Source organism: Balearica regulorum, chromosome Z (assembly GCF_011004875.1).
Source record: "Balearica regulorum gibbericeps isolate bBalReg1 chromosome Z, bBalReg1.pri, whole genome shotgun sequence".
Classification (NCBI taxonomy): Eukaryota; Metazoa; Chordata; class Aves; order Gruiformes; family Gruidae; genus Balearica; species Balearica regulorum.
The window spans coordinates 14,090,180-14,098,962 of record NC_046220.1 but is presented as its reverse complement, the minus strand read 5'-3'; the positions used below and the strand labels follow the sequence as shown (position 1 = coordinate 14,098,962).

At 48.8% G+C, this 8,783-nt stretch overlaps 1 long non-coding RNA gene across 1 annotated transcript in view; it reads right to left on the bottom strand.

The window, feature by feature from the left end:
* The window catches only part of LOC142599434 (uncharacterized), a 209,675-nt gene that overhangs the window by 63,814 nt on the left and 137,078 nt on the right, over window positions 1-8,783 (bottom strand). The gene's annotated exons all lie outside the window — the stretch shown is intronic.

Genomic DNA, 8,783 nt, shown 5'->3' with positions numbered 1-8,783 from the left:
TTCTGTAGCGGGGGGGAGGGGGGGGGGTGTACAGGGGTGGCTTCTGTGAGAAGCTGCTAGAAGCTTCCCCTGTGTCTGACAGAGCCAATGCCAGCCGGCTACAAGATGGACCCACTGCTGGCCAAGGCTGAGCCCATCAGCATCTCTGTGATAACATATTTAAGAAGGGAAAAACCCCAGAGCTTTTGCAGCCAGAGAGAGGAGTGAGAAGATGTCAGAAACTCTGCAGACACCAAGGTCAGTGCAGAAGGAGGGGGAGGAGGTGCTACAGGCACCAGAGCAGAGATTCCCCTGCAGCCCCTGGAGAAGACCATGGTGAAGCAGGCTGTCCCCCTGCAGCCCATGGAGGGAGGATGAGGGGGTGTAGAGATTCCATCTGCACCCCATGGAGGACCCCACGCCGGAGCAGGTGGAGGCATCTGAAGGAGGCTGTGACCTCATGGGAAGCCCACACTGGAGCAGGCTCCTGGCAGGACCTGTGGATCTGTGGAGAGAGGAGCCCAGGCCAGAGCAGGTTTGCTGGCAGGACTTGTGACCCCGTGGGGGACCCACGCTGGAGCAGTTTGCTCCTGAAGGTCTGCACCCCATGGGAGGGACCACGCTGGAGCAGTTGGTGAAGAACTGCAGCCCGTGGGAAGGACTCCCGTTGGAGCAGTTGGTGGAGGACTGTCTCCCGTGGGAGGGCCCCCAGGCTGGAGCAGGGGCAGAGTGTGAGGAGTCCTCCCCCTGAGGAGGAAGGAGCGGCAGAGACAGCGTGTGAGGAACTGACCACAACCCCCATTGCCCGTCCCCCTGTGCTGCTGGTGGGGAGGAGGGAGAGAAATGGGGAGTGAAGTTGGGCCTGGGAAGCAGGGAGGGGTGGGGGGAGGTGCTTTAAGACTTGATTTTATTTCTCATTGCTCTACTCTGTTTTGCTTAGTAATAAATTAGATGAATTCCCTAAGTTCAGTCTGTTTTTCCTGTGACAATACTTAGTGAGTGATCTCTCCCTGTCCTTATCTCGACCCACAAGCTTTTCATTGTACCTTTTCTCCCCTGTCTAATGAAGGAGGGCAGTGATAGAGCAGCTCTGGTGGGCACCTGGCCTCCAGTCAGGGTCAACCCACCACACCAGTCGATATATCACTATGTTATAGTGTCAGTTATTCCAGAGCAAAATGGGAATTTTCATAGTGTTTTTATCGCTGAGCCACCAGTATGATACACCAGTAGAGAGTGTCAGGACATCTATGCTCCATTCTCTGCTGGGAAAACGTGTTAGAAAGATTTATCTTCCTGTTCCCAGATCTGTGAAGACAAAGGAAAGCGGTCCAAAATATGAGTGCTACCTCATACAGGCATATCACTCACCTCTGTTGTCTAATCACAGCCTGCAAAGAATGTGCTTTGTCCTTTCTTCAACAGTGAAGAGGATAAACCATATGCATTACTATGCAGAGCAACTTTTGCACATGAATAGAACATGATTGCATCATTTGCCTCTGTCCTGGCACAGAGCTACCACTGTTACACCTTCTACTTGGGCAGAGTACCAAGGAAGCTCCATGTAAGGCAGCATGTCCTTATGCACAAGGTTGTTCATGTGATACTTGGGTTAAAGGATGTAATTATCTTGCTTCTCAAAGCCATGCTGTTCATTTGCATGTCCATAGGTTTTAAACACAGAAGACTTCAATTAAAGTTCCAAAGTATGAAAAAGGACACAATCCTGACAACAACCATGGAGTAAGTCTGACCTCAGTTCTAAGTAAAATAATAGAGCTACCCTGCAAGAAGTTTCAACCTTCAATTAGCAGAGGGTGGCTTTTCAATGCAGAAGATCAGTGGAAAAAGAAATTTCTACTTAAAGGGCATGGAATGGCAACTGGTAATTCTTCCCTTGTTTTAGATGTTCCTATCTTTATTGTCATGGAGACGGAGAGAAGTCTGTGACAACTGGAAAAGGGCCAAAAGACAATCTGGGGAATGGCAGGTTGACCAGTCTCACTCAGGTGCCTGGGAAAATCATGGCATGTGTCTTGCCACATGAAGGAGAAGATGTGACGTGGTTTAGGCCCAGCCGGCAGCTGAGCGCCACGCGGCTGCTCACTCACTCCTTCCCCAGCGGGATGGGGAGGAGAACGGGAAACAAACCAACGGCAAAAGCCTGAGGATTGGGATAAGGGCAGTTTACTGGGACAGCAAGGGAAAGGGAAAAACAATCAACAACAGTGCTGATAACAAATATCAACAATGGGTGATAACAGAGAACAATTTACCGAACCAATGACCGACCTACCGACCAGACACTCAGCCCGTCCCGGAACCGCGTCGAAACGGCGCCACCCCTCCCCTACCCGCCTAGCCCCCTTTTATGGTGAGCATGACGTCACATGGTATGGACTAGCCCCCAGCCAGCTTGGGTCACCTGTCCTGGCTCCTTGGGAAATTAACTCTATCCTTGCCAGAACCCGGACAAGATGATAGGGAACTGTCAGCATGGCTTGACCAAGAGTGAAGAATGCTTCACCCATCTCACTGTTGTCTGTGATGCAATGACTGGATTTGTGGACAAGTGGAGAACAGAGGATGTCATGTACGTTGACTCTCCCACAATGTCCTTGTACCAAGCTGGATGTTAGGCTGCGGGTAAATACCTGGCTGGGCAGTCAGGCTCAGAGGTGGTGGTCACTGGGTCGTATCTGCCTGGAGAATGGCACCCTGTGGAGTCCCACAAGGTCTGCCCTGGGGCCTGTCCTGTTTCACATGTCTGTCTGTGATCAGGGAAGGAGACCAAGTGCACAGTCAGGTGTGCAGGTGATGCCAAATTGGGGGGCACCAGTCGATACACACAAGGGAAGGGCAGATGTCCAGAGGGAGGAAAGTGCCCTTGGTACTTGGGGCAGGAGCAAAGGGCAGCCCTGCCCTGGGCAGGCAGAGCCCTGGCAGCTGTGCCAGTGAGACCAGGGGCTGCTCTGGAGAGAGCACAGGGGGCATGAGAGAACAGCTGGGCAGGGCCAGAGTCCAGGGAGATGTGGCTATCTCCCTCCCTGGAGGGTCTCCAGCCCCCACGGGATAAAGCCCTGAGCCTTGGTCTGACCCCACGGCTGAGCCTGCTCTAGGCCGAGGTCAGACTAGAGACCTACCAAGGTCCCTGCCAGCCCGAACTGTCCTGCGGTGCTCCAGTCTGGCGAGCAGGCTGCAGTCGCTGTTGCTTAGAACCAGAGAACAGCTGAGGTGAGCAGTGACCTCTCGAGGGTGGTGGGTCCAACCTCCTGCTTGGACCAGGCAAACTTCCATCAACATTGCTTGTGGCATTGTCTGGTCGGTTCTGAGTATCTCCAATGGCACGGACAAAAGCAAGGGCTGAACAAAATCTTCTGTGAGAGCAGAGGTGTGCAAGAGCTTAAAGGCGACCCTGGATTCACCAGTGAATCTATGGGTGCACTCATATATGAATCCCAGAGAGAAAAGTATAGGTATCAGGAATATGGTATCTATAGGGTCTGGCACACGTTAAAATTAATGGCAGCATATCCTTTTCTCGAAACATGAGGGCTAATCAGGACTTTTTGTGGAAACATCTATCTGTAGGAAGGGAGCAAAACTTTTAAGAGAGAGGAATGTAGACATACAAGCAAGGGTAATTAGGTAAAATCCCTTAAGATACTTTTGGTTGAGTGTCAAAGTAAAAGCTTGATGCTGTGAAGCAGTGATATCTCAAAGGCAAATGTGTGAATCTTCATCCCTAACCTGTATCTAACAATAAGCTAAAATGTTTGAAAACGTACAACAGCCAAAAGCTAATTTGTGAAAATTTAAGTTCAATGCCAGCGGCTCCTCCATTTAGAAAATTGTCTCATTATAGTACAACAGAGTATCTTTTCCAGCTTCAGTTAAATATGACTAACAGTTGCCAGACTTTTGGTTTTCAGTAGAAAGAGCAACGTAAGAAATTGCAGGTCAGGGAATACTGAAATTTAATATTACAGCCTATACATACAGTAATTCAGTATCTCTGCCAAAATGTTCAGTAGTGTAGCTGACTGGTGAAACTGCAGCCTTCCGCATTCATCCATAGGGATGCAAAGCAGTTTGTCCTTGCTGAGATTTCCGTCTGTTTCAGGGTGCCTCTTCACTGGAGATTAATTCTGCATCACTTGGCTCCTGCTGGCGTTCCCTGCCCAGTCTCTGTGACGGCAGTATTTGGAAATCGTTTCTGATAACCCAGATTCTGGAGGAAAGACCTTCTGGCATTTGGGGGGTTTTTCAGTAGCCAAGGGCAGCTGCACAGACAAACCACACAGAGTACAAAGGACCTGGACAATACGTAATGACTAATTAAATTCATACCAGTTTTTGGCAGAGAACAGGGCACTGGAAGGCTGGGGAACATTTTGAGTTCAGTCTGCTTTTAGCATTGTTATGGCCAAGGTCTGACACTTCCCCTTCAGGCTGGAGACTCGAGAGGTAGCTGATGCAAATTGATTAACACGTTTGTTGATTAATGTTCACACTAGAAGGAAATTGGTAGGACAGCAAAATTCTCAGTGATGTAGGCAATCAGATATACTAGCTTGTAATTAAGTAACAATGCAGAGTATTAGGCTTGACTATGAAACTGTTAATTATAGGTTTGAAGTCCAGTGAAACACATAAACATGTAATCACAATGAAATTACAATTCACAATGAAATTACAATTCTGTTAGTGTGGAGGTGCAAATCAATTTCCTCCCACACCAAATCTGATGGACACAGACCTGATGGCAGGTTGGCCCAGGAGGGTCCCTCCAGCATCCCAGTGACCTAGGGCACGCAGGTCAGCATCACTGCTGTCTGCAGGTATTTGTGCTGCTGCTGGAGGATCCACCTTCCTTTTTTCTCTGCCTAATTTAATACTTTACTATTTTTTCTTTTAAGCTGACATTTTTGCCATCCTTGCATCTTCCTTCCCCCACCAAGCTTCTTTGAGCACCCCACACCTGATTGCTTTTCTCCAGTGTTCCTAGTTTTGCTACATCTGCATGCAAATTTGGTATTTCTGATAGTCATTTAGGCAATATCAGGCATATGCTCGATGTGAGTGGCTTTGCACCCCAAAGTTCCCATACCGTTGTTCACTTCAGCCTGGTTGGACTTAATTCCTAGACATAATTACTTTACTTGAGCCTCCGTTCCCCTCCCTGGCTCCTATTAAGCATGAGCAGGTTCTCACCATTGCACTATTTGCATACCAGGGCAGCAGAGTAACTTAGTTTTCACACTTCTGCTGTGGGCTGTGCAGATCCCCCGTAGGACTTGAGCTGCTGCGGGGCCACGTGCCCCATCGGACCTCCACTGTGCCAGGGCCAAGGGGGTTGTGAGCTCCAGAATGTGCAGGAAGCTGATGGAATAAAGCCGTGAGGCACCTTTTGGTGCCAGGACCTCCAGGGTGGGGAAACAGAGAGGCACTAACAGGCTTCTTGTAGGTACAGCAGCATGGTGTAGCAGCACAGCATCTCACAAAACAGCCTTGTGGTGGTGGTTCGGGGACCCACAATGCCATGTCTCGACTGCAGTGCACTCATAGATGTTTCATTTTGTGGTGGGTTGACCCTGTCTGGAGGCCAGGTGCCCACCAGAGCCGCTCTATCACTGCCCTCCTTCATTAGACAGGGGAGAAAAGGTACAACGAAAAGCTTGTGGGTCGAGATAAGGACAGGGAGAGATCACTCACTAAGTATTGTCACAGGAAAAACAGACTGAACTTAGGGAATTCATCTAATTTATTACTAAGCAAAACAGAGTAGAGCAATGAGAAATAAAATCAAGTCTTAAAGCACCTCCCCCCACCCCTCCCTGCTTCCCAGGCCCAACTTCACTCCCCATTTCTCTCCCTCCTCCCCACCAGCAGCACAGGGGGACGGGCAATGGGGGTTGTGGTCAGTTCCTCACACGCTGTCTCTGCCGCTCCTTCCTCCTCAGGGGGAGGACTCCTCACACTCTGCCCCTGCTCCAGCCTGGGGGCCCTCCCACGGGAGACAGTCCTCCACCAACTGCTCCAACGGGAGTCCTTCCCACGGGCTGCAGTTCTTTACCAACTGCTCCAGCGTGGGTCCCTCCCACACGGTGCAGACCCTCAGGAACAGACCCACTGCTCCAGCGTGGGTCCCCCACGGGGTCACAAGTCCTGCCAGCAAACCTGCTCTGGCCTGGGCTCCTCTCTCCACAGATCCACAGGTCCTGCCAGGAGCCTGCTCCAGTGTGGGCTTCCCATGAGGTCACAGCCTCCTTCAGATGCCTCCACCTGCTCCGGCGTGGGGTCCTCCATGGGGTGCAGATGGAATCTCTACACCCCCTCATCCTCCCTCCATGGGCTGCAGGGGGACAGCCTGCTTCACCATGGTCTTCTCCAGGGGCTGCAGGGGAATCTCTGCTCTGGTGCCTGGAGCACCTCCTCCCCTCCTTCTGCACTGACCTTGGTGTCTGCAGTTTCTTACATCTTCTCACTCCTCTCTCTGGCTGCAACAGCTCTAACTGTTTTTTTTCCTTCTTAAATATGTTATCACAGAGGCGCTGATTGGCTCGGCCTTGGCCAGCGGTGGGTCCATCTTGTAGCCGGCTGGCATTGGCTCTGTCAGACACAGGGGAAGCTTCTAGCAGCTTCTCACAGAAGCCACCCCTGTAGCCCTCCCCGCTACCAAAACCTTGCCATGCAAACCCAACACACATTTCCTGTAAGTCCATCAAATAAAGTTGCCCTTTGATACCAGCTGGTAGTTGCCATGGTGGCTCTGCAAAATGTGAACTGTGCTTTATGCCTTTTCGCTGTCCCTCAAGTTCTGCACAGAAAGGCAGCTATGTTTCTGAATGGTTCTTAGGGCAGTTGCAACCCACATGACTGTAGCATCGGGCTGAGCTGTATTTACAGCTATCTGTATTTCAGGTAAAATTTTCAGGTAGATATAAAATGTGTACAAATAAAATGTAAACTATGAAGACATGACAAAAATATAATAAAGCATTCCAGTCAACTTTGTGATAATGCATTTAAGAAAAAAAAGGAACGTAAAAAAAATCGTGCCTAACAGACCCCATTAACTTTCAAAACGTCTCCTTTCAAACTAACCACCGTTGCATATTTCAACAGATTTCTTTGTCCGTTTATGAACATTCTGCCACATGTGAAAAGAAATCATCTGTCTGTTTGAATGGTCTTATGGATGTGGTGACAATGTGATGTATTTAATTAGTTCCAGAGAAGTGCCAGCTTGTAAATGTGCTTATTACAGAAAAAAGTAGCCTAATCTATAGGACTAGCTTTACAAGTTAGTGTCAGAGTATACCTAGTTTTTTTTAACTATGGAGTTTACTAATCAAAAGTATGTACATATAAAAAATTGTAGAGTGCTTGAGTGGATGGTTGTGTTGGTGGAGGCTGCATTAAATGTTCCAGCATTTTATGCAGCTTTGTTATGCTTTTTCTGCTGGCAGGTTTATTTGAGAGTGAAAACTCACAAACTGAATACCAGAGGTGCCTTTCATTTTGCTGAAAACTTTCCTTTTTTAGTCCCATTGATTTTGTTAATTTCTGACGCTTAGTAATGACACATACTACAAACCCAATGCATTGGGATAGATGCCAAAAGGTATGTGCATTGGATTAAGCACATCTGCAAAGGATAATATTTGGAAGTTGCAGCAATTTTGAGGCTAGCCTGGGGCAGCCCAGCGCTACCACAGTGATGCTGAAGCCACAGGCTGCAATCAGAGAGAAACCTGACAGCAACAATTTTGAAACAGCTTCAGCCCTGTTTCTGAAAGCTGAAGGCCAGTCCCTGTCTGTGCAAGGAGGCAGGTGCTCCTGGTGGGCTCAGCTGTTTGCTGTGCTTCCCACACCTGCTCTTGGTTCCAGGCAAGACTAGATAATGAGTTTAAAAAACCCCAAAGATGTTGGAGTCTGACACAGTGAAAGAGAGATTAAGTTATTTTGCAGGAGTCTGGAGAAAGAATCCAGGTTTGGTGCTCTGAGCCTAAAGGTGGCTTACTTGAGGAAGAGGAGCAGGACAGGAACCCAGATCACCTCCCACCAGCCCTTGTTACTCAAATTCTGCCTTTTGGGTCTACAGCTCAGTGAGGGATGGAGAGGTTTTCCTATGGAGGAGGGAAGTGTCCCCAGGGTCTTGCAAGAGTGTAAATGGGGGAGAATTAAGTATTTTTCACTTGAGGCCATTTGTCTGAACTCCAAAGAGCCTGATTGTGCAGAGACTGAAAACATTTTTGCCTTTGAAGGCAAACAGGGCTACTTCTTTCCTGAAACACAAGCCAGTGTTATTCTGCTGTGCAATGAAAGATCAATTCTTTGGGTTGTGAAAAGGAGGCTTTTAGATAACTCGGGTGCCAGAGGTCACAAAGCCATCCTCTGCCCTGCTCAGTGCACAGAGACCTCCTGTCTATCTGCGGGCAGCTGCTGGAAACAGCTTTGCTGCAGTCGGTGGAGCCTGTGACCGAACCAATTGAGGAGCAGCCGGTGGGATTTCAAATGCTCTCTGTTTGCAAAGAGAATTCACAGAATATTTTGAGGAAGAAGCTGGGAATAACAGTACAATGACACAGCAAAAGCAAACTGCGTGGTTATGGCTGTGCTGAAAGGACAGCATTTACTCCAGTGCAAACAAAGGATTTGGGTGGAAGGAGGAGGACTTGGAGTGGTTCGGCATGAAATCCTTCCCAAGTGGGAAGGTTAAAAAAAAAAAAAAAAAAAAAAAAGAGATCCATCCATGGAGGTTAGGGAAACTGAGCCAAAGCCTTCTTGGAAGGGGA